Genomic DNA, 25,734 nt, shown 5'->3' with positions numbered 1-25,734 from the left:
CTCTCAGTTTTACGACTGTTTTATCTTTGTATTGTGAAAAAGAAATATTGTCTTGCTAAACTCTTTGGACACTTCCCAATATGCACTATCTCTCTGCTACTCCTATTATCACTCATTCTGGTAATAAATGATAATGTTCGTTGCTAGGATTTGTAAAGCACTGTCAAGTTAGCCCATTATTTTAAACTCAGGTTAAAGTAAGGATTTTAGATTTATATAAGCCTGGTGCAGTTTCATTAAGAACCAAAGGCATTTTAATTTTTCTCCCTCTACCCAAGGGCCTTTACACTTCTTAATGTGACATTAATCAGTGTTTTAATATTTCTTCAAAATGTGTCTATTCTCTGTATGCTATTTACTGTCTTTGTCAAAGTCAATGAACAGGAATAAAAAGTAACTACATGATATAGAAACTACTGTCTTCTTGGCCCTTGTGTAATAGGTAAGTGGATGCTGTTAAAAGTGAATCCATCCATGGTGCTTTTCCTATTTCTGTATAGGATTTTGGTTTCATTTTAAATGAATGTCATAAACCCCAGGTCTGAAAACTAATAGAATTTTTGCATTTACCTACTAATCCATAACCTTTAGGTTAGACTGTGTGTCCATTTGCAGTCAGTTCGTTGGATGATGCAATGCTTTAACACTGAATGAAAAGATTTCTGCTATATTCCAGACACCAGATATGAAGGCCATTTTGGGTGGATTATTCTTAGAATGACTTTATATTAGACCTGATGGGTAGTATAGAATAAGCTGTAGGAGCTAGCTACAGTCCCTTAAATGAGAGAAGACAAGGAAAGAGACATGTTTGATTACCTGACACTGACTCACTTTGGGAGATGGAAGGCTAATTAGGAGTCCAGGGATTGGCAGAACATATTGTCTGAGTCCTGGTCAGTACACAGTGAGTGTGTACACTGTTGCTGGCTGGCTGGTCCCCATGGAGACATTACTGCTCGATCAGTTCTCCTCAGCGCCTATGTGTCCAGAGCTGTGACTGTGGCTTTGAGATGCCTGGTTAAAGGGCAAAGTTCTCTAGATGCTGAGAGTCTGGCGAACATGTGGAGGAGCCTGCATTCTGCTGCCCATCATGGCCCTGGGCAGTATGATGCAGTATATGCTTGCACACAACGAATCAGGTCCAAATCCCACTTCTAGGCTTACTGGTTCAGTGACCTTGGGAAAATTATTTAATCTCTAAATTGGTCTCTTCATCTGTAACCTGATGTTGGTGTGAGGATTAAATGTGATAATCCAGGAAAAGTGTCCCGTCAAGTTCTGGGCACATAATGGGCTCTTAATAAATGGAAGTTAAAAGGAGAGCCTGTCCCTCAGGCAGTTCAAATCAGGTCTAATGACTTCCAATGGATCAAGAGACGTGGCACGTGTTTGGAAAAACCTGGAGGCTGGGATTGGTGAGTGGGAGGCTCAGGGTACCAACAGGTGCAGACAGGCCCTTCTACTGGCTGTGGCAGCACCAGCTCTCCATAAACATCCATCAGTTAGGATCCACCAGGCCTTGAGGAGAGTAAAGAGGACACTAGGGTAGCTCTCCCTGGGAAACCTGGCATAAACCCAAAGGAGAGGAAGGTAGGACACAGGGATGATGAACATAGAGTGCACATGTTTCTTCTTTTCCATTTTTACACACAGCCAGTCTGCTCCTGACTAGACCAGATCTCAGCCTAGATCCCATTCCTCTTTGTATTGCATATACCCCTAAAGACATATTAAAAGAGAATGATAGACCCAGTGAATGCTTAGTAGCCACAAGTAGTTTGTTTTTTGTTTTTTTAATAGGATCTGTCCAAAGAAATACAACTTAAAAAAATGAAACATTCTACCTAGTTTTTTTTTTAATGTAGCCATATCCAAATAAAGTGTATGATCCCTTCCCCACCTATCTACTCCCTTTCATGTTTTCTTGGTTTCTGCTTTTCCACCACAGAAAACTTCAGTGTCTTTGTGCTACATAGAACACAAGGGATGGATCCATCAAAGTTACTCAGAAATATAAGCTAAGGAAAAGAAGAAATGAACTGAATGAACTTCAAAACTAATAGCACAAAAGTAATGCACTTGATATTTGCCATGGACAGGATACTGTAGGTCAGCACGTGTGCTAGTTGGCCATTTGCCTATGTACACTTAAATCCATTTCCCTCCCTTCCTCTATGCTGCTGTCAATCACAGGAAACACCATTTGGGGGGCTCCCTTGACAACTAGCTTCCAGTAGTTTTGACAATCACGGGTACTAGCAGAAAACTGTAGGATGAGGAAAGGGGAGAAGTCCCCGTATTTCTCCCTCTGCCTTGGGGAGGCATTTCCAGCAGGAAGAAGCTGTATCTTCTGGGGCTCCACTCCCACTAGACATCCCTTTCCTTCATGGTCCCAGCTTCTGCCAGGCAGTCACTAGGCTCCACTTGTTCCAACCTGAGTAACTGGTTTCTGAAAATAGCACATCCTAGAGGCAGTGGCTTCCTGTTCTTATATATCTTTGAATTGCCTCCCCTGTCCCCGATTAGCTTTTCAGGTCATGTATCATCTGTGTAACCAATTCCAAGTATTAAATTTTCTCTGTTTAAAGCACTTAGTGTAGTTTTTATTTCCTGTGTCGATGCTGACTGATACATTGGTGATTTGAATCTATTCTGCTCAGTGAATTAGTAGAATGGGAAAGTTAATGTCTTTAAGCAGCTATGTCTCTATGCAGCTCTGAATAAAAACAAAAATGCATAAATAATGTACTAAGGCATTTCATCACAGCAAAACACTGCTTTGGTTTCTGATATTTCATGACATTTGCAAATATCTCCTTATTTGTTATTCTGGGGAGTTTTCATTAGGGCTAAACTATTTCACATGACAAGTACTTTTACAGCAGTTTGCAAGAATCATGCACTTTCCCAGGTTAAAAAAAAATAACCCTGAACTAAATTTTCTCTTCACCTTGTGCCTCCTGACATAGGGTCCATTTCTAGCCAACAGACCTTCCCAGCGTCCTGATGTAAAGAAATCTCCCTGGCCCACAGGACAAACGTGCCCTGACCAGCTTTCCACGATCCCCTTCTGAGCCGGAAAAGCTGGAGATAATTTTATTAAGTGGCTAAAGAATAAAACTTGATAATTCTTGTAAGAGTTCAGACAATGAATGGCTTATAAAATGGGCCATTAAAATAATTCATGTCTGAAATTCAGCATTAATATGATGCAACATGTCAGGTGGGGGAATTGACTCCTCAGAGCTCTACTCCTAACTGGTTGGCTGCTTGAGTAATATTAAGAGAATCCATTTGAAAGAAAGGGAATAGAAATACTGACTCGTTCTAAGGATAGTTTAAGTGAGCTTTGAAAATAGCAAGATCCCACTACAAGTAGATGAACTGGGCATTCAGATACCTAATGAGTTAGAAAGCAATTCTTCCTTGATACCCAGCACCCCTTCATGCATCTAGTTTTTGTCCATACCCAACTTGAGAAGTAGGGAACAACAATAGTCCTTACTTTCTCCCTGAGAGGTGGGAGGAGGGCTCCAGTTCTCCTCTTGTAATCCATTTTTTTATTCAGCATCACCTTCTCTTTCAATGGGCTAAGTATCATACAAACTGGGGATGCATCTTAATTAATTCTGGCCAGGTCCAATGGCAGTTTAGAGCAGGATCTGCAAGTGGCCTTGGAAAATGTGCTCAGTATAGCCAACTTGTACCCTTGAGGACCTCTATACTTAAGATGTACCTGTGTTTCTGCTCCCCATCAACTGGGATCCATAGATCTCTCTTTGTAATCAAGACCCATACTTTACTGAGGTTCTGAGAAGCTGCTCAACATGACCACGTTTCATTTGCCGTTACTTTTTAGTTTCTTTTAATATGAAGGAATACATTCACTCTGTAGAAAAATAGGATTAGGATTTTAGGAAGGCTCTCAAATAATGCAACAATAAAGTCTTCAATACCCAGTTGTCAGATGTTTCAGTAAATTGCAAATATCAGATTACTTTTTAAAAATTATTTCAAACACACACTGGGAATTAAACAAGAACCATATATTAGAAAAGGAAATAAGCTTACCTTTTCTATTGCTAGACTCCAGGCACCCACATGGATCTTCGTGATGGAGATTTTAACAACACTGCTAATACTGACTTATTTCCAATCAGAGCTGAGAGATCAAAAAAGACAAACCCTCTATGGATGTACTCATTTTTTTAAACCCATATTTAAAATTAATAATTTTCTTAGGCATTCAACAGTGAACAATAAAGCTGAACTCATTTATTTAAAGTCTTAAAATAGCTCTAAATTAGTTTTCTGTGATACAGGAAGCCAGTATTCAGAAAGCCAGTAACTGTCTCACTGTTTCATCCCTGAGTGTGGAATCTTGGGCAAGTTACTTAATTGTACTCATGTCCATTTTCTCTGGAAAGTGCATATGATAACAGGGCTCACCTTGGTTGGTTATTATGAATATTAAAGTAGATGTTTCATTTGATTATTATTCAATAAATATGCATTGAGAGTCTCCTGTGTAACATACATGGAGCTTGCCCTGTTGAACTTATGGTTTGGAAAAAGAAATAGAAATTAATCAAAGAATAATATAAATAAGTATAATTATAGCTAGATAAAAGCTACTAAAGGAAGATACTTGATGCTCTAAGAATACATGACAGGAGACTGCACTTAATCAGTGATGATAAAGGTTAGGAAAGATTCCCTAAAGAAATACAAATGAGATATGAAAGATTGGTAAGAGTTAACTAGGCTGTGTGTGCGTATGTGTGTGTGCATGTGTGTGTGTGTGTGTAGGGGCTGGAGTGGACATTTCAGGCAAAAGGAATAGCTGGCATATATACCCAGGTTTCCTCTGGAAATTCACCACCCTGAGGCAACCACTGTTAACCTCCTTTCCAGTTATGTTTATCTTTTATTTTCAGCTAAATAAATTTTACTTTGATTCAGAAGTCTGAGGAATTACTTTGACATTAGGTGTGTTTGTGGTGGAGGGTCCTCTGATGATATGTGCCTGTATTTTTTCCAGAGTGCCCAGGGCAAGTGTGTATGATGCAGATTTATCCTGGACATACATCATGGGCACATATTACCATTCATTCAGAAAATATTTATATATTTATCAAGCACCTGCTTCATGCCTGGCAATACCCTAAACACTGAGGACAGAGATTAATAAGACACAGGCTCTGTCTAGGACTTTAACCCTCAGTTGAGTGAGTGAGATAAGAAGACACATATTTGTATTATGCCACATCAGAGTTGTGTATGTGAGGTAATAAATTCTGGTAGCATGGAAAATGGCCTGGCTGCCTCTACCTGGGAGGGCCATGAAGACTACACAGAGGAGGTCATATGTGAGCAGAAATTAAAGGAAGCCTAGGAAGGACGTTCCAGAAGAACATGTACCGGGGCACCTCATCTATGTCCCTAGGACCTAGAAGAAGAGTGCCTGGCATGTCATGCTTCAATAATAAATATCTATCTAATTTATAACTGGCACAGAAAGAAGTTCTGTGAGTTATTCTGAGTGTATCAAACATAACATGCAAGTAAACGGTCAGCCTGCAGACAAGAGGCCAGAAATGTAAACAGAGGTAAAATTTTGAAGATGTTCTTATGCAAGGTGAAGAATCCCAGATTTGATTCCCTAGTTTAAATGTTGGAAAGCAACTGAAGCCTTTTAATCAAGGAGAATGACATAATCAGCTTTGCTTTATAGAAAACTCACTGTGTCAGCACTTTAGGGGATGGAAAAGTGGGAGAAAAGACTGAAGGCAGGGAGACCGTCAAGAAGAGATTATACTTGTCCAGACCAGAGATGATGAGGTTTGGAGTGAAGGAAGATGAAAAGAATGCATTTCAGAAACATTTTGAAGTAAAATCCTCAAGAATACACAGGATTAAGGAAGAACAAAGAGACGGGGTGATGAAGAAATGTCTCTGGCCTACACGACTGCTGACACCATTCCGTTTGAGATGGGAATACAGAAATGAGAAAAGGGTTGAGAGAATGCAAGATCACTTTGAGGCATGGTATGGATAAGGTGCATGGGTGTATGCATGAGGGAAATGTCCAGATGGAGAGACCATTGGGCCTCTTATACAGACTTGGGAATCATAAAATCGCTTTCCAGGAGAAAATAGAGAAGAGAAGGCACCCAGAGAACATCTGGAGCCCCTGACCCTGGTTCTATCACCACCCACTCCTCTTCACCTCAGACTTCCTGGTCACTCCTTCCTACTCACTGAGGACCCTGTGGACTGGCTCACATGTCCCCACTGCCTAAATTCCTGCTCTTGCTCAGCTGTTTTCCCTTGGCAAATTAGCTATCATATCAGGTATTGGCCTTTTCAGGACAAGAAAACCAGAATAAATGCCGAGAGGCATCTTACCTTCTCTAGTGTAGCATTTGGGGACACAGGGGAGAGGAAGTGTGCCTTACATAACTCGGAATGGCGGGGAGTGAAAAATCTTACAGAGAAGCCAAAAACTATTTTATACAATTCTACTTTGTAAAGGGGGATTCTTTTCCACATACAAAGAACCAAAAATACTCGTTTTGTCCTCCTTTTTTTTTTTTTAAATGTATGTGCACTCACGGTTGCTAAGAATTAATACTGACAACATGATTTTTTCTAAATAATTCCTTGGGAAAGCACTTAAAGCCTCCATTTGTTATCCAAATGTAATGTGAGGACAAGAACAGAAGAATTATTTCATAAAGAAAATAATCAATGAATCATTTATCAGTTTTCCTGCCCTTTGTATAACAAATTGTAATTAGTATGATGTCTTTGTTGGCAAGTGCTTATCAGACAAAATGCAGTATAGAAGCAAAGGAAGATTCTGTAAAGAACTGTGTTGTTTTGAAGACCTAATTGTGATGTTATCTCTGGAATTTTAGTGATCACATTGTTAATTTTTGATCTGGTATCCATAAGAGCAACAAGGTTATTAGCACCTACCTGGAGTTCTGAATGCCCACATTACATAACACAATCTTGGCATGGTGAACATTTGGAAATAAACATTTGCCTAAGATAGAAAAGAGATTCAGAAAGCTCTGATGGCCTTGGACAGGGCACAATTTTGAGAAATTGAATGTGGCAGAATAAAAAGAGGTTTTATCAAGCATCTTTCTAAAGTGCTTTCATACATTTTCTCTTTGGTAAAGAATGTACCACACCCCATCAAGAGCGTTAGAATGGCCTCTCAGACACTTCTTCTGAGACTCTTTGCTCTACTTTCCCCAAAGTTTGTTTTCACTCCTATAATTAATTTTTGAGTGCCTACTACCTGTGATACTTGTTGGAAAATCAAAGATAAATGGGGCCCAGTCTCTGCTTTCAAAGCACTCACACTGGCATCTAGTGGGAACACAGGCCTGTCAACAAATGGTTTCAGTATGATGTAACAAGCATACTGATGTGGCGATCATAGGGACAGGGATGGCAGAGGAGGGAGACTTACTCATTTGAAATAAGCCAGCTATGCACTAATGGAATCTCTGAGGATTACTAAGATTCCCACAGAGCCCATCACAAGTATCATGAGAAATACCCCAGGGTGGAAGGGGGCCCTCGTGCTGCCCCTTCTCCCCTTATTTAATCAGCATGGAGCCCCTGGATTGGCTTTGAACATGGTTCTGAACAGGGCCTAGGGGTTAACTTTCAATGACTGCTGAAATCCAGTCAGATGACTATGTGATTTTAGTCGTGGCTCATGGAAATAAATATGCTTTTTTTAGGAATATAAACATAAAATTACTAACAAAAATGAAGCTATTTCTACATGTCCAGAACTATTTTTTTAATTAGAGAACTAGCAGTCTCATCAGTCAATATTACAAATATGATATTCTTTATTTCCATCTGCAAACTGTTCATGAATAAACAGAAAAGAAGAATACACCTCATCTACCCAATTCTTTACAGGTTATGGCCTGCTCTTAGAAACATGTTTATCCCTTTTCTCAATACTATATTGACTTTCAATACCTTCTAAAGAACCAAAGATCTCTAATACACTCTTGTTCCTCTGTTTTCAGAGAATGTGTGTTACCAAATTTAACTGTGTAATAAGTTATTCTTAATTACATTCGGATATTGTCTCCTCATAAAGGAAAACTAAATAACAATAGATAAACGGATGGATGAATGGATGCATAGATTAGTTAGCTAGCTAGGTGATACAATACATAGATGTAGATAGATAAATACATAGCCCATAGATAAAGCTGCTCCTTTGGGCTCTTTAACCTCTTCGATCAGCTTTCAATAAATTATAATACCACTTAATTAGCCTGAATGAGTACCTATTGCAACACTGATTCTTGAATTGATTTACGTGACCACTCAACAGATATGTCTAGATATATAAGAGAATGTAACACACCGTTCCTCATCTGTCTACAGCCTTTCCAGGGAGGTAATTGATCATAGTATAGTGTTACACTGCATCCCACATCCAGTTTTCCCTATTATTAGCATTTTACATGAATATTTTTCATTTGTCACATTGATATATTACATTATTATTAACCAAAGTTCAAACTTTATTGAAATTGTCTTAATTTTTCAAAAAAAGGAGAGATGTTTTGCCAGGTATGTCCTGCAGACCCTGGCCAAACAATAGATGAAAGGAGTACTCAGACACAGATATGCAGTGTAAGAGCAACTAGGGGACTGCCAAAGAGTGAGCAGTCTGGATAAGGTGGGGCTCCTTGCTTTTATTTAGTACAGACATAATGTCAAAAGCCTGAAGCCAACACAGTCTGTGGGTAATGAACATTATTGTTCCTCCTTTCAGGGAGCAGTCTCGTGCTGGCATGATCAAAGGTCGGTTCCTGGTTAATATAAGTAAACAATCCTGTTTACACTAAATTCACCTACACTTCCTTGTACCTCCTCCTTGCCCTCTGCTTCATGGTAAGAGAACAGCTACCTTCAGCTTATTCTCCCCAGAGCTATGCAGAGACTTCCGACCTTTCAGAAGATTTGCACCCTTTCCCTGTAATTTCTCCCCCCACTCTGACTGATCTCCTACAGTGTTTAACTGGGATTATATTCTAAGCTCAATCCATTGCACACTTAAAGTGTTCAGAAAACACTCAGAATAGTGGACAAGAATCATTTCAAGTCCCTAAAACCTCAAAGTCTTTAGCATATACGAACCTTCAGGTCTACATACTGATGTGTAATTTTCAATGCCCTGTCAATAGCTATAGATAACGTCATACATGCACACACATACACACACACACAAGGCCATTTTGGATTTGATTTTTACATTGCAGTTAGATGTATAAAAGTGAAGTTATGATTTTAAACATTTGCATATTTCTTAGTCTCTCTTTTTAAGGATATATAGATCTGCTCTGTCTTTTACCCTCCCCACCAAATAATGGTCCCCTTGACTTAGGGCAATGAGAGTGTCCTATAGTTGTTTATTATGAAAAAGTTGTTCTCAGGCCTGCAGACATGATTAGAACCAGCTGGGGAAATTGTTTTTGAGTAGCAGTGACTGAGGTTTACTCAGGGGATGCAGCTTTAATTGATCTGTGCAGTCCCCTCATCCCATCTTTTTATAAGCTCCCCAGGTGACTGTATGTACGGCCAAGGCTGGGAACCACTGCATTGGAAAATACGGAATATATCTCTTTAATTCAGATCAGCATATGAAATGTGGACCTTGTGTATTAGCATGAAACCTGGAAGACTCCTAGAAAACTCTTCCAGGACCTCCTGCTTTAGCTTTGTTTCCCCTTTGCCACTCAGGCAGAATTAATTACTTCCTAACTGATAACGTATTCATGCCTCTTTTATATTACTTATGTGGAATTATAATTATTTTTTCAGTGCCTATCTCTCCAGTTAGACAGTCAGTTTATGAGGCTGAGATCATGTCTTGTTTATGTGAAATAGCCTCAGCTTTTAACACAATTCTGGCACATAGTAGTTGTTCCATAGGTATCCTAGAAAGGGAAGGTGAGCACAAATCAGAAAAAATATATAAAGTGTAGTTTAGTATTAACTGAAAAAAATCTCTTCTTGGACAAGCACTCACTTCTAACTACAGGAAATTTAACATAGACAAGTTTGTATTTTCTTATATTCTGATCTTCTTCAGAAATAATGGCAGCTATCAATCTTTTTAATTTAAAGAATTTAACCCAGCATCTCATTTTGGAAAATAAAGCCACATATATTGAGGTTGGGATTGCTAACAAGTGAATGGCTAGTTCTATTAAGCCATAATAACATTGAAATAATATCAGCCTGGGACTTTTCTCTACATTTCGTATTTCAGAACATTTGGAGTAACTGTTGCTATCAATGGATCATACACTTGACCAACTGGGATTGTCGGAGTTTCCACACACAAAGAGATGGATGGGATGCTATTAGTCTCTTTAGACCTGAATTCAATTTTGATTGAACATGTTTATACTGGTGAGCTTATAATTATCCTTGAGTTCATTTTAAGAGATGGTTTTAAAGGTTTCTTTTTTCCCTTCTCACTAACTACTGCTGTGTTTTCAGAGAGATTTACTAGTGTAAAAGATTTCTGAGGACATTAATAAAAGGGAAGAAAATCCATAGTTTAGTCTGAGTCTAAAAGCATAAACCAGAGGGAATGCCAGGCATCTTTCTACTGAGTAGCTTCCCCATTTATCAATGTTAGGAAGCCTGCTAATGACACTCCTATCCAGAACTTTTGGAGAGTAGGGAGAAACTAACAAAATAGCAGAGAACTGAGGAATTCTAATTTCACTAATTATTCATTTTGATTCATCTCACTTATTTACTCGGTAAATATATGTTGCTTGCTTACCATATATTTATTTCAGTAAATATATGTCGCTTGCTGGATCCTGGTAATGACAGTGGTGAGTTTCCTTCCCTTCTTAGTGGAATCTACAGCCACCTATAGCTTAAGATTCTCTCCCACACAGCCCAGACATACACACAATACTAAGATCTGAATGCCTGTGTCCCCCAAAACTCATAAGTTGAAATCCTAACCCCCAAAGTGATGTGAAGAATGTACCAAACCCTGTTCAGAGTTTTGGAATTGCCTCCCAGATACTTTATCTAGAGGCTGTTTGTTCTACTTCCCCAGAAGTTTTCCATTCCAGTATTTAATCATTGAGTGTTTCTGCTTGTGATACTTGTTGCAAAGTCAATGATAGTCAAAGAAGTTCTAAAATTGGTTACTTTGGACTTAACAAGCAAATGGACTCTAGGTGGCTTTTGAAAACCAAAAGTACTACTAAGTAGAGGGCTTCTGTTTCTTTATAGTGATTATATGAAGAGTAATGGGCGAAAAGCATCAAAGCTGGAACTGGAGCTCTGGGGTCTATACTGTTTCCACTGAATCATTCCTAATGTGAAGCTTTCACTCATGCTCTTGGCTTTGTCTGGGATGTCTCCTCTCCACCAGGCCCTGATTTCAGTCATCCAGGCTGAGTTTAATTACGTATAACTATCTTCATTTATTTAGGGCACTAAAACAAAAATAACAAAAATACTATAGACTGGGTGTCTTAAACACCAAAGGTTATTACTCACAGTTCTGCAAGCTGGGAATACCAAGATTAGGTTATCTGCAGATTCTCTGGTGAGGACCTGCTTCCTAGTTCACACAGAACCTTCTTGCTGTGCCTTTCCATGGCAGAAGGGGCAAGAGAGCTCCCTGGGGTCTCTTTTAGAAGGGCACTAATCCTATTCATGAGGGCTCCACTCTCATGGCCTAATCACCTCCCAAAGGGCCCAGCTCCAAATACCATCACAACAACATATGAATTTGTGGGAGATATAAATATTCAGCCTATAGCCATAACCAGATGCTTTTGCAACCAACATGGTGAATTCTTCCTGACCAGGTGCCAGTCAGACTCCAGGAGAGCAGGGATCCCATGCACTCATGTACTTCTATCCATCTCACAGCCTCCATGGCTTTCAGAAGGTTGAGCTGCCCCCAGGTACCAAAGCAAGGACTGCAATATAGCTGAGAGATAGAAATGTTTTGCAAAATGTTGCTTACAGATTCAGAACTTAAACTGATTTTGATCTCTTGGGAAAGAAATTAGAATTCTAATCTGATTTCAATCTTTCTGGATCAAAAAACCTTTTGTATCTATCTTTTTTCAATGATGGGAAAAAGTAAAATACCTTTCAAGCCTCCACTAATCCTTCTACTGATGTCTTCTATACTCATGATTCAAATGTGCCTTGTAGACAAGCACAGATCTTCACTGCTCACTTCTGCTGTAAATGCTTCACAAATTTAAAAAAATGGTAAGCCTCCATTAGGCAGAAAGAAAATTATTCTTTTCACTGTGTTTAAGAGTCTGATTAGGGCATTTCTTCAGTAGTACCAATGTCTACCATATGTTTCTTCCTAAATTTATATAAAACTAAATTTCTGACAAAAATATGTAAAATCTAAACATGTCTAACTAATTCTCACTGCATTTCTATGTTTTTCATGGAAAGAGAAAATAACGACGAAACTTAAGGGTATTAAAATACTTATTTTTCAAAAGTAATCTAATTTATTAATATTATTTGCTTTTTTTCATGGTTGTAGGTTCATTGTATTGCTTTTTTCTTACAGACATTTTGATAATTGTTGATTTTCATAAGTTTGATAGAAGAAATGCCATTAATACTTCTCATTTATTTTTCATTGTCTGTTTGCATTAAAATAAATTATCTCTTGTAATTATCTTATGAATACAAATAATTGGAGTATTTATGTAAGATTTTGTGGGTTTTTTTTTAGTTTTAGAGTATGAGCTTATTGTAAAGGAACTGTTAGAATAAACTTTTTTTATTGTACTTTAAGTTCTGGGGTACATATGCAGAACATGAAGGTTTGTTACATAGGTATATGTGTGGCATGGTGGTTTTCTGCACCTATCCATCCATCATCTAGGTTTTAAGCCCCACGTGCATTAGGTATTTGTCCCAATGCTCTCCCTCCCCTTGCACCCTACCCACCGACAGGCCCCAGTGTGTGATGTCCCCCTCCCTGTGTCCATGTGTTCTCATTGTTCAACTCCCCCTTATGAGTGAGAGCATGCAGTGTTTGGTTTTCTGTTCCTGTGAGATTAAACATTTCATGGTGAAAGGAGCAAAGTGCTGTGTCTACATGTGAAAAATCAAGTATAATTCAATCTAGATGGATGAAATACCTGGCATATCCAAGTAATTCTAATAAAATTAGTTGTTTGATTATTTTATTCCTCCCACTATTATATCTTTTGTGTGTGTGTGTGTAATGTTGCTTAGAAACTATAGATAAATACTTCCATTCTCCATCACAATTTATTGTTTTGAGTAATGCATATCAATGAGGTTATGATCATTAACACACAATTTTCAGAGTATACAATTTTATATCCTATGTGCTGTGTTTATTCTCTGCAGCTGGGAAACTGACCTAGTGAGAAGAAAAATAGGTAGACCTTAAAATCTATTGTAGAACAAAAGTTATTTTTAAGATGGATGTTATGGACTGAATGTTTGTGTACCCTTAACATTCTTATACTAAAATCTTACCTCCCTACTGTGGTGGTATCAGGAGGTGAGGCCTTTGGGAGGTAATTAGGATTGGATGAGTTCATAAGAGTGAGGTCCTCACGATTGGGATTAGTGTCCCTAGAGTCATGAGAGAGCTTGCTTCCCCTCTCCGCTCTCTGCCGTGTGAGGATACAACAAGAGTCACAGTCTGTACACAGAAGAAGGCTCTCACCAGGACTCAACCATGCAGGCAACCTCATCTCAGTCTTCCAGCCTTCAGAACTGTGGGAAATGAGTTTCTGTTGTTTCCGAGTCACCCAGTTTATGGTATTTTATTATAGCAATCCAAATTGACTAAGAAAGTTAGACTAGTCTGGAAATGGGACCGCCTTCACCTTTCCCAAGTGAAGAGTCAAATTTCAACTCCACCCCTATTATTCACTCCATCCAGCCTTCACTGAGTACTTACATTATTCTGGGGACTAGGGACACAAGAACTGATAAGACAGGTCCCTGCTCATTGTCCTCTGCCCATTCCCCTCCAAAAAAGTCTCGTATCTGAATGCATGCCAGTCTCCACCTCATCCAGTGTATAAATCTGTTCCAACTGTTCCTGTGGTTATTTCACTGTGCTGAGAGTGCATTGTGCTATGTCTTGAAGACATCTGTCTGGTACGTTTTAAAACATGTCAAGGTTATTATAAAATGAATGCATCAAAGCAATACTTTTGCCAGCTTTCAACTTATGAATATGGATTGGCTTTAATAACTGGATTAGGACACTGCTTCAGAAGCCATTTATCTAATGTATTTTTCCAAATGTTATTTCATCAAAAAATTTCCTGGAAATGAACAAGATATATTGAGGCCAAGATGCCACCTAAAAAGTATTCTCTTTTGGTGGGGCATGGTGACTCATGCCTGTAATCCCAACAGTTTGGGAGGCCGAGGTGGGTGGATGGCTTTAGCCCAGAGTTTGAGACCAGCCTGGGCAACATGGTGAGGTAAGACTCCATCTCTACAAAAATAAATAAATAAATACAAAAATTAGCCAGGCATGGTGGTGCTTGCCTGTAGTCCCAAATACTCAGGAGGTTAAGGTGAAAGGATCATTTGACCCGGGAGGTGGAGGTCTACAGTCAGCTGAGATCATGCCACTGCACTCCAGTCTGGGCTATAGAACAAGATTCTGTCAAAAACAAAGAAGGAAGGAAGGAAGGAAAGAAGGAAGGAGGGAGGGAGGGAAGGAAGGAAAGAAGGAAGGAAGGAAGGAAGAAAGGAAGGAAGGAAGGAAGAAAGGAAGGAAGGAAGGAAGGAAGGAAGGAAGGAAGGAAGGAAGGAAGGAAGGAAGGAAGGAAGTTAAGTATTCTGTTTCAGGAAAATAGCAAACTAAAGTTCACTAATTTTTGTTCTTTTTGCTCTTCCTTTTCTAGTATTTTTTAGAATGTAACTGGATAAATTAAATGAAATGAGTAATGTAATTTGATGGAAGTATGTAGTTATTTTCAAATGAATAAAGGAATTAGGACTTGGGTCTTGGTTTCAAAAAAGAGAAAATTAAAGGGTAAAAGCATATAAATCATTAGCTCCAGAAGTAAAATAATTTATTTTTCAAAGTTGAAAGAGAGGATTAAAGAAGAAGAAATTAAATTGAAGGATAAAGAAAGAAAATGTAAACCTATGGAACTCCTACCAAGTGCTGGCCTGAAGCTCAGTTCCAAGTTCTATGCTGTATTTCATTAACCCTCACAACAACCTCATGAGGTAGGGATAGTAATTCCCATTTACAATGGGTAAACAACTAGTCAGTGGCCAAGCTAGGGTTCAAATGTAGATTTCTCAAGGGAAACTGTTTGGAATCCATGATCCAGAGACTAAGAAGGAGAAAGAAGCCTTTTGCACTGGAATGAGTAAGGAATGGAAAAGGAGATAAAGAGATTAGCACAGACAGTGCTGAATGTGACCAGTTGAAAGCAAGGAAAGGAGAGATTTCAAAGCAGTTAAGAGGAAGTCCAGCTAGAAGTAGACAGAGCAAAATCCAATACTGGGTCCTGGATGGCAAGGAAGGTATCCTTCTAACCAAATGAATGAAAACGTAGCAGATGCAGACAAGTTCAAGGAAGGAGGGGAAGACTGGGAGGAAGACATTTAGAGACTCTGAAATAGTCTCTAATGGCTTTGCAAAGTAAGGGATGAAATCACTGTGTGAGTGAGGGAGGATGTTAATGGGGCTTCAAGAATGAACAAAAGGATTTGACGAAACTGAGAGCCCTAACTACAGACAGCCCGGTTAAGGATTGCATGTACACATAGGAATGAGTGTCAGTGTGCAAGTCTGACAGGGTGGGTTCACCTGAGTTATGAATGGGGAATGTGTCAGTGAGGAGGCAGAACTGGTGACGTGGAGAGAGGAGAAAAGGGACAAGAATATGTGTGCATGCACACGCGTGTGTGTATGTGTGCATATGCGTGTGCCTGTGCATGTAGAAGATCGTGAGTGTGGGTGGGTGAAAAAAGTGTTCAAGTGGATCAGTCTCAGGAGGTACCAGGAAGGGGAATAGGAGTAGGAAAGGAAGAAAAGTAAGCCTGAGAACTCCCAAACCATTTTGTTTGTAAGCTGTTAGTACAGTATAATAATACTAAATAATAGATTTTAATTCTAAGTTGTAAGACAAAGAAAATATGCTCATTTAAAAAAAATCTTAAATTTGATAGCAAGTTAGGGATTGATTTCTTAAAAACAGCCCCCAAAGCACAAATGGTAGGATAAAAGATGGATGCATTTGATTACTTTTATTAATTTATTTTTAATTTAATTAATTAATTAATGTATTGGTTTTTATTTTTAAACATTTAACCAATGTGATTAATTGATTAATTTTAAGTTAAAATGTAATGTTTTTGAGATAAAAAGTAAGCACACAAGCCACAGTGGGAGGAGATAATTATAACACATACAAACAAGAGTAGCATAAAGCGCACCTAAAGAAAAAATCAAACAAAAGACAAACAATCCATTGGAAAAAATAGGCAATAACCTGAAGAGGCATTTCACAGAAGAAGAAACATGAATAGCTAATAAACATGTGAAAAGATGATCAACCTCATTAGTAATCAGAGCAATGCAAATTCAAAGCAAAATTAAATATCATTTTACACCCACCAGATTGGCAAAAATTTTAGTCTGAAAATATAAGTACTACCGAAGACGAAGAGCAGCAGGAGCTGTTGTATGCTGTCAATAGGAGTATAAATTGGTCCCAATGCCTTGGAAAACAATTTGGAATTACTTTGTACTTGAACATTTGCTTACCTTTCTACCTAACAATTCTACTCCTAGATATTTCCCTAGAGAAGCACTAGTACAGGTGTGTGAATGTGCAGAGAGGTAATGTTTGCAAAAGGAAAAAGAAAACTGGAATCATCTCAAATATCCATTGACAGAAGGATAGCTAAATAAATTGTTATGAATGCATAAATGGATTTTACTATGGTAGTAAAATAATGAATGAACTGTAGCCATAAGCATTAACAGAGATGGATCTCACAAACAAAATATTGAATGAAAACGACAGATCACAGGAATACATACAACATGATGCCATTTACGTAAAGGTGAAAAACTCACAAAACCAAATAATATTTTGTTCATGGACACATACATGTACAGTAAAATGACATTGAAAAAATATTGAGTAATCCAAAGACTAAAGTAACAATTACTTCTGCCAGGGAGACAGAGAACTGGAATGTGTCTGAATGGGCAATGCTCTGTGTCTTTTATTTACTTATTTTTAAATTTTTTTAGAGACAAAGCCTCACTCTGTCACCCAGGCTAGAGTGCAGCGGCACAGTCACAGCTCACTACAGCCTGGAACTCCTGGGCTCAGGCAGTACTTCCACCTCAGTCCCCTGATTAGCTGGGAATAAAGGCACGGCTGATCCTCTATTTCTTAAGCTTGGTGGTTTATTATTCTATGGGCCTATGAACACATTACCTATAGTCCTTCATATGTACGAAATATATGATGATAATAGCAAATGCAAATCAAGGCAAAAATTTAAAAGGAAATGAAAAGCCAAGTATACAGAAGAAAACTTGGTGTTGGTATAAAACATACACATTTAGTTTAAATATATAAATCTTGTGACTTTCACTCTGAACTACAAACAGAATGGGCTGGGCCTTGCAAAGCCACAGTCCTTTGAAAGAATGGTTGAATATTTGAAAAATGGGGAAAAAAATCAAGTTAGTGTTTCATTTTTGATAGGTAAGAAGTACTTTATTATAATGAATCTGTCAGTTTAACCTTTGTACATAAAGAACACAAGATTACCAAAAGAATGTAGTAATCTCTAGAATATGTTCTGTGAAACACCAGACATTAAATGTTCTGTAATCAAATGTATTCAGGAATGCTAGGTACTATACCCACTCTTAGAAATTCATAAGTAAGCACTTAATATGTCTGCTAGAGTATTTTTCCCAACTTGAAAACTCAAATATTAATGAAAACTTAAGTATTCTCTATGAGAGATGTAGAGAGTCTATAAATGAAATCTCTTGCAAGGTCTAAGATATCCTACATCAATGACATCTGACAATGTTCATCTCATTCTTTGGCTCTTTCCCCTCTGCTCACGCTTCAAATGTTATTGTTCCTTAGGCTCATTCCTGTTCCTCTTCTCTTCTCAATCTCTTTTCCTTCTCTGCAATCTATAATCTGATCATTTCAAGATCTCTCTATTCAGACCTGACTTTTCCAGACTCATATTCTAAATTTATGTTGGAATTTCTCAAGCTATGATCCCACAGACATCTCAGATTTAACACATCCAAACCAGACTCTGTTACTTCACATCCTAAAATAACTTGGTCTCTGGATTCTCCATTTTAATCATGGTGTCACCATCCCATCTAGTTTTCAAATTAGAAATCACTTCAATTGGACTCTTGCATCTTCTTGCATTTATTTTGTCATTTTTCAGGAGTGTTCCTTGGCTTAAAGATTAGAGGTCTTTATTTTCTCCAATCCTTTGTCACATCTTAGTCTCCAGTTTTATTATGTCTTAATTGGGCCATTCTGTCACCAATATTTCCCATATGCAGTTCATAATTCACATAGTATTATCATAAGCATCTAAACATGTTATTTCCTGTTAACATGAAATAACATGTTCTGTTATTTTTCCTGTATGGAAAACCTCCAGAGACTCCATACAGGTGATAGACAGCGTGTTAAGGTGATAGACAGTACAATGTGTTAGGTGATACATGGAGGGCCAACAGATTTTTGGTAGTTTAGAAAAGGAAGTGACCATCAGGTGTTGATAGAAGATGATATTTCTGGGTATTAAAGTATGACTAAGAGTTTGCTTGTTGGATGAAGAGGGACAGAGACAGCTGCAGAGTCTTGACAATTTCTCTTTGTCTCTGCCTCTGAACTAGTGATGAATTGACTATAGAAAGTCTTGATTATCATAAGGGCCAGTGCTATCATAACCCTAAACTTTGTGCACAATAGAAAAAGATGATTCTGCAAAAGAAACGATCATCAGAGCAAACAGACAACCTACAAAATGGGAGAAAATTTTTGCAATCTTTCCATCTGGCAAAGGTCTGATATCCAGTCTACAAGGAACTTAAACAAATTTACAAGAAAAAAAAAAACCATTAAAAAGTGAACAAAGGGCTGGACGCGGTGGCTCACACCTATAATCTCAGCACTTTCAGAGGCCAAGGCGGATGGATCACCTGAGGTCATGAGTTCGAGACCAGCCTGGCCAAAGTGACGAAACCCCTTTGCTACTAAAAATACAAAAGTTAGCTGGGCGTGGTGATGGATGCCTGTAATCCCAGCTACTCAGGAGGCTGAGGCAGGAGAATCGCTTGAACCCAAGTGGTGGAGGTTGCAGTGAGTCGAGATTGTGCCACTGCACTCCAGCCTGGATGACAGAGTGAGACTCCATCTCAAAAAAAAAAAAAAAAAAAAAAAAAAAAAAAAAAAAGTGGGCAAAGGACATGAACAGACATTTCTCAAAGGAAGACTTTTATGTGACCAAAAAGCATGTAAAAAACAGCTCAACATCACTGATCATTAGAGAAATGCAAATTAAAAACACAATGAGATACCACTATCTCATGCCAGTCAGAGGGGCAATTATTAAAACATCAAGAAACAACAGATGCTAGTGAGGCTGTGAAGAAATAGGAATGCTTTCATACTGTTGTTGGGAATGTAACTTAGTTCAACCATTGTGGAAGACAGTGGGTGATTCCTCGAAGACCTAGAACCAGAAATGCCATCTGACCCAGCAATCCCATTACTGGGTATATACCCAAATAAATATAAACCATTCTTTATAAAGATAGAGATATGCATATGTTCATTGCAGCACTATTCACAATAGCAAAGACATGGAATTAGCTCAAATGCTCATCAATGACAGACTGGATAAGCAAAATGTGGTGGATATATACCATGGAATACTACACAGCCATAAAAAGGAACAATATCATGTCCCTTGCAAGGACATGAAGGGGGCTGGAAGCCATTATCCTCAGCAGACTAATGCAGGAACAGAAAACCAAATACCACATGTTCTCACTTATAAGTGGGAGCTGAACAATGAGGACATGGACAAAGGGAGGGAAACAACCCATACTGGGGCCTCCTGTTGGAGGGTGGAGGAGGAGGAGGGAGAGCATCAGGAAAAATAGCTAACACATGCTGGGCTTAATACCTAGGTGATGGGTTGGTAGGTACAGTAAACCACCATGACACATGTTTACCTATGTAACAAACCTGCATGTCCTGCACATGTACCCTAGAACTTAAAGTAAAATAAAATGAGTAAAGAAAAAAAGAAAAAAAGAAAAGGAGATCCTTCTAGGTGAGGTATTACTAAAAGGCAACGAAAAGAAAAAATGTGTTTCTCTATACTTAACAATTCTGGACACCAAATGCATGGGTTTTTTTTCCCCCCATGCCAACCAATTCTCTGACACCAGCTGGGTCTACTACAACTCAATTCAGTTCTGACACTAACTAACCAGAGTTAGCATAGACCACACAGGTAAAGGCCTCAGTCCTACAAGACTGCCCTACATTTCAAACGCCAGTTGCAAACCTGGGCATCTCATAATTTCTGACCAACCAGCAGTAAATCAGGGGTGCTTACCATTTCCTCCTTGGGTTGGATAATTTGCTAGAATGGCTCACAGCATTTAGGAAAGCAGTGTATTTACCATTGCTGGTTTATTATAAAGGATACAACTCAGGAACAGCCAAATGTAAGAGATCCAAAGGGCAAAGGATGTGAGAAGGAGAGCTGCATGCCCTCTCCAGGTCCATTCCAGAACTTTCACATGTTCACCAACCCAGCCCAGAAGTTCTTGGAACACCATTGTTTAGGGGTTTTATGGTGGTTCCATTCTGTAGGTAGAATTGATTAAATAAATGGCCATTGATGGTTGAGCTCAATCTTGAGCTCCTCTCCTATCCCCTTATGCTGGGGGATGAGACTGAAAATTCCAATCCTCTAATCATATGATTGGTTTCCCTGGCAACTAGCCCTATCCTGAAGCTGTCTAGGGAGCCCACCCACCAGGCATTCATATTACTCTGGAGATTCCAAGGGTCTTAGAAGCGCTGTGTCAGAAACTAGGGACTAAGGCCAAAAACTATAACAAAAGATGTTCCTATCATCCCTATGACTCAGGAAATTACAAGAATTTTAGGACCTCTGTGCCAGTGATTTGGAACAAAGATCAAATGTTTATTTCTTAGTACATCACAATATCATAGTATTTCTTCCTCTGGGTTGATGCAGACAGAACCAAGGTGCAAGTCTTATACAAGGAGGATTTCAGGCCCCACACACTTCCAGCCTCTACCCACCCCTAGCCCAGTACCTGTGTGTAGGAGACACGCTACACAGCCATAACCTGCAGCTCTGATTCTGACTTAACAGTCCTGTATGTTATATGGCCCATGATTGCCCCAACCAAATGTAGCATTTGCAGCTCTTATCTTTTGCAGCTATACTATCCTTGGCAGCCAGCCTGCTGCTAGGTGACAGTTTCTCTTAAACTACTGAGATGAGCCAATCAGTCCACACAAATGGGAGTTTTCATAGGTCTGTGACAGACTCCAACTAAAATGTGGTTTTCTACCCAAAGCTTTAGTGTCCTGCTTCATATGAAGTACAACTTAATTACAAAATAGCAAGTGCTTCCCAAGCCAATGAGATATCTCTAAATACACGACCTAAGGCATGAACATGCTGATGTGAATGTAAACAACAGTCACACATAAAATAAATTAGTCAGTGTGCAATGAATTTAGAAAATACTTCAAATAAATAGAGGAGACTAAATGGTATTTATTCATTTAATCAATAAATATTTATTGAGCCTCTATTATATGACAAGTATTACCCTAGATCCTGGGAAAACAGAGATTAACCAAATAAACAATACTCACAAAATTTGCAGTCTAACGGGAGGAGAAAGACAACAAATTTAAAAATCTCTGCGATGTTGAGTGGTGATAAATGTTTTGGAGAAAAGTAAAGTTGGATGAGAAGACTAGGGAATGCCCTGGTGAGGCATGAGGGCATTTGATATTTGATGTAGGGTAGTCAAGAGAGAACCCTCTCAGAAGGAGCTGTTGTCAGGGGAAGATCAAAAGCCCTGAGCTAGAAATGTGTGTGTGCGTGTGTGTGTGTGTGTGTGTACCTGGCCTGCTTCTTTTTCCTTCAGTGTTTGTCTTTTTACGATCAGTTCAAAAGAGCAATTTTTATATTAAAAACATCAACCCTTTGAATTCCATTTATGTTACCAACATTTTCCCCTCACTTTGTCAGTGTAGTTTTCTTTTGTGATTTTTTTGCACCAGTGGAATTTTGATCAGAATTGCACTCAAATATATTAATTATCTGGGAGGAATTTACACGTCTGCAGCCTTCAGTCCTCCCATTTAGTAAAACTAGTCTTGAAAGTCCCACAAATTTTTATTAAGGTGATTCTTTGGTTTTTAAAACTATTTTTGCTGTTATTATGAATGTAGGATTATTTGGGTCCATTGTACTTTCTAACTGTTGTTTCTGGTTATAAGAGAAAACTATTAGTTTTTGGAGCACAGTGGCTCATGCCTGTTATCCTGGCACTTGAGAAAACTATTTGTTTTTAAGTGTATATGTTTCTGTATACAGCCATTTTCTCAAACTCCCTTATTTGAACAGTTTTTAGTTTTTTTCCACTATTTATAAACAATTATTTCATCTAGGTATAATCTTTCTGTTTCTTCTCATCAACATTTCATGTCTTAATTCCACCCACTAAAATTTCCAGGACCTTAATGAAAAAAGATAACAGTAAAGTCATTTTTCTAGTTCCTGCTTCTAATAACATATATCGCTAGTATTTTTATAATTGCTTGTGATGCCAGCCTTTAGTTTAACAGAGGTGTTCTTTATTAGGTGTTAAAGAAATATCCCTTTAGTCATAGATTAAAACATTCTTATTTGGACTGGATATTACATTTTATCAAATCCTTTTTGGTATCTGTCAAAGAAATGATGAGTTGCTTCTTGTTTAAATGGCTAATACCATAAATTAATTTAATATAGGGTCTATTAGAATGTTTTTTAGAGAACACCTTTTTCACAAGCTGGTCCATGAAAAAAAATTGGGGGTGGGGAGATTGTTGTCTGATCAAATAATTTTGGGGAAATACTACATAGTATATTTTCTTCTTAGAAATTAATTTGCTCATTAGCATATTAAAGATACTGAGAAGTCCAGTAGTCAAGAATTCCATTAACTTTGTTAAACCCTTCATTTCCAAACATTACCTGTTCCCCCTCCCTCATATAGCATTAATTAGCATCCCCTTGACTTGGGTTCAATCTAACACACTTGAGATGTGTTATATTAATAGCTTTCCTTATATTAAATCATCTTTGCACTCCTGAAATAGAAACGCCTTGGCCATAGAGTGTGGTTTTTAAATCTGGTGCTAAGATCAGTTGGTTAGGTTTTAATTGAGGATTTTTGAGTCTGTAATTATAAATGGGATGGTACTGTCACTTTTTTTTGTCTCTGCCCCCTTTTGGCTGTTTCTCTGATTTTAGTATCAGTGTGATTCTGGATTGGTGATATGAATTGGGAAATGATCCACATTTTTCTGGGCTCTGGAACAATTTATGCTGCATGGGGAATTATCATAGGATTTTATTTTCTTAATTTGAAATATTTTCTACAAAATAGCCAAAAGAGAAATGAACCCAAACACAGTGCTAACTGGTTGTCAGTGAACTTGTAATTAAATCCCCTGTTAGCTTTATTTTCTTTACTGATGAGGCTTCAAGTGTCTTCATTTTTCATCTTTGTGGGTAAACACGATTGCTCTTTGCCCCAGAGGGTTGACGGTTCAGACAGCCAACTCTGCTTAGAAGCAATCACTCCTTGCTCTTGTCACTCCAGATCACCGTAGAACAGGGAAGCATCAAAGTCAGGTCAGGGAAGCAGGAAATGATAGAATCCCAGGCAGGAGAACCAGACTTCTCCATGAGCATGTTGTCCCTGAGGCTGAGAACAAAGTAGGGTGACAAGTATGAAGGCCTGGAGGGAGGGAGGCAACAGAGATAGGTGAATTGTGAGGTCTAGAATCCCAAGAAGAAGTCAAAGAGTATTGATCCTGTTTTAAAAACACTTTCGTTGAGGCCGTGTTGAGAGAATGTTGGACATTTACGGTCTGTAAATGGGGAGAGGGAGTGCTAAGTCCACTTCTGAGGCCAGTTCCTCCCCAGGTCACAGAACTCTTTATTCAGAGAAATGTCATATTATCATAGACCAAATACTTCACACAGCTAAGGTCTTAGGCATAAAAACACACAAAAATGGATATATACCTTCTTTCCTGGTATGGGGATTGCTCCACATTTAAAAGAAGAATACCTTAGCCATGCATTCCAGTCTCATAGCAGGTGCCTAGCTATGTGTTTGGTGTTTGTGAATAAGTATCTGGTGTTTGTTCAGTAAAGATGCGTGTTGTCTTTCCTTGCTTTTATGCAATAGATGTGTTTCTAAAAGGTGGGGCATACATTAAAATTAGAGAATTAATCTTTTTTTTCCAGGTGAGAGAGATATATATACACACATATATATCCTTAGGCACTAAATGTGTCTGTTTTTTAATCCATCTTTAGTCGGTGTTTCTGAGCATGGAAACTTCTTCACCTTTCCTTGTCCTGGTACACTTAAGGTATGATAATGGTCTCAGATACTTCAATATATTAAATTTAAAAAATTTTTATATTAATATTCAAAAATTTTTTTCTAAATAAGTTGATAAGTTGCCAGTGTTCTCTATTTATTTCTTCATATGCTGGGTAGCTTGTACCTCTGTCTAAAATACAAATTGCACATAATACAATTCTTCAACCAAATATAAGTTGTGTTTCTTTTGAGACAAAAAAAGAAACTGCTAAGATTACATGTCTCTGAGTTATTCTCTGTAATGTGATGAATGCCAAAAACAAGAAACATGCATAGTAGAGGAGAAGAGTGATGATCAACAGCAAAGTGGTTCCCTCCACCCCTCTCTATACCCCTCTCCTCCCTTCAGAGAAGCACATTCATCTAAGTGAATTGTTGGGAGAAACTTATAGTCCATTCATCCATCCAAGGATCCCTGCACAATGCAGGCATATGTTTAACACACTTATTAAATGCTATTTTTTTATCTAGTAGTGTACAGCAAAAATAATATTAATCAAAGGAAAATTTTGGGGGTCTATTGCAATATGAAATCAGGATTTGAATGCCTGTAATATTATAACCAACACTGAGTTCTTTAAAGTTCCTTGATTCTCACAAAGCTAAAAATCATTCCTTACCCTGGATTAGAGAAAAATCTGATTTTCCTGTTTCATTGCCTTCTTGAAAGAGATGATGTGGGAAAGTGTCACGATGAATTGTTGAGGCTGAATCAGATGATAATGATTTTGTGTCTAACCCAGCTGTACTTTCTCAGTTCCAGCACCTCACAGGGAAATACATAGAGGCCATTTCCACAATAGACACCTGTGACTTGATAAAATTATTGGGTAGGGACATGGGAAAACATATTTTTCTCCATAGCCATGCTTACATGTTTTTTTTTTATTTTACCCCTTTCCCTG

General features: G+C 38.2%; 1 protein-coding gene and 1 long non-coding RNA gene across 4 annotated transcripts in view; one reads left to right on the top strand and one right to left on the bottom strand.

The window, feature by feature from the left end:
- The window catches only part of ST6GALNAC3 (ST6 N-acetylgalactosaminide alpha-2,6-sialyltransferase 3), a 555,981-nt gene that overhangs the window by 511,430 nt on the left and 18,817 nt on the right, over positions 1-25,734 (top strand).
- The window catches only part of LOC144332830 (uncharacterized), a 170,880-nt gene continuing 167,564 nt past the window's right edge, over positions 22,419-25,734 (bottom strand). Inside the window, exon 2 of the long non-coding RNA XR_013401016.1 lies at positions 22,419-24,139. This is a non-coding gene — a long non-coding RNA (uncharacterized LOC144332830). The remainder of the gene's footprint in view (positions 24,140-25,734) is intronic.

This window comes from Macaca mulatta, chromosome 1 (assembly GCF_049350105.2).
Source record: "Macaca mulatta isolate MMU2019108-1 chromosome 1, T2T-MMU8v2.0, whole genome shotgun sequence".
Taxonomy (NCBI): Eukaryota; Metazoa; Chordata; class Mammalia; order Primates; family Cercopithecidae; genus Macaca; species Macaca mulatta.
The sequence above is the reverse complement of the archived record's forward strand: the minus strand, read 5'-3'. Positions and strand labels throughout refer to the sequence as shown.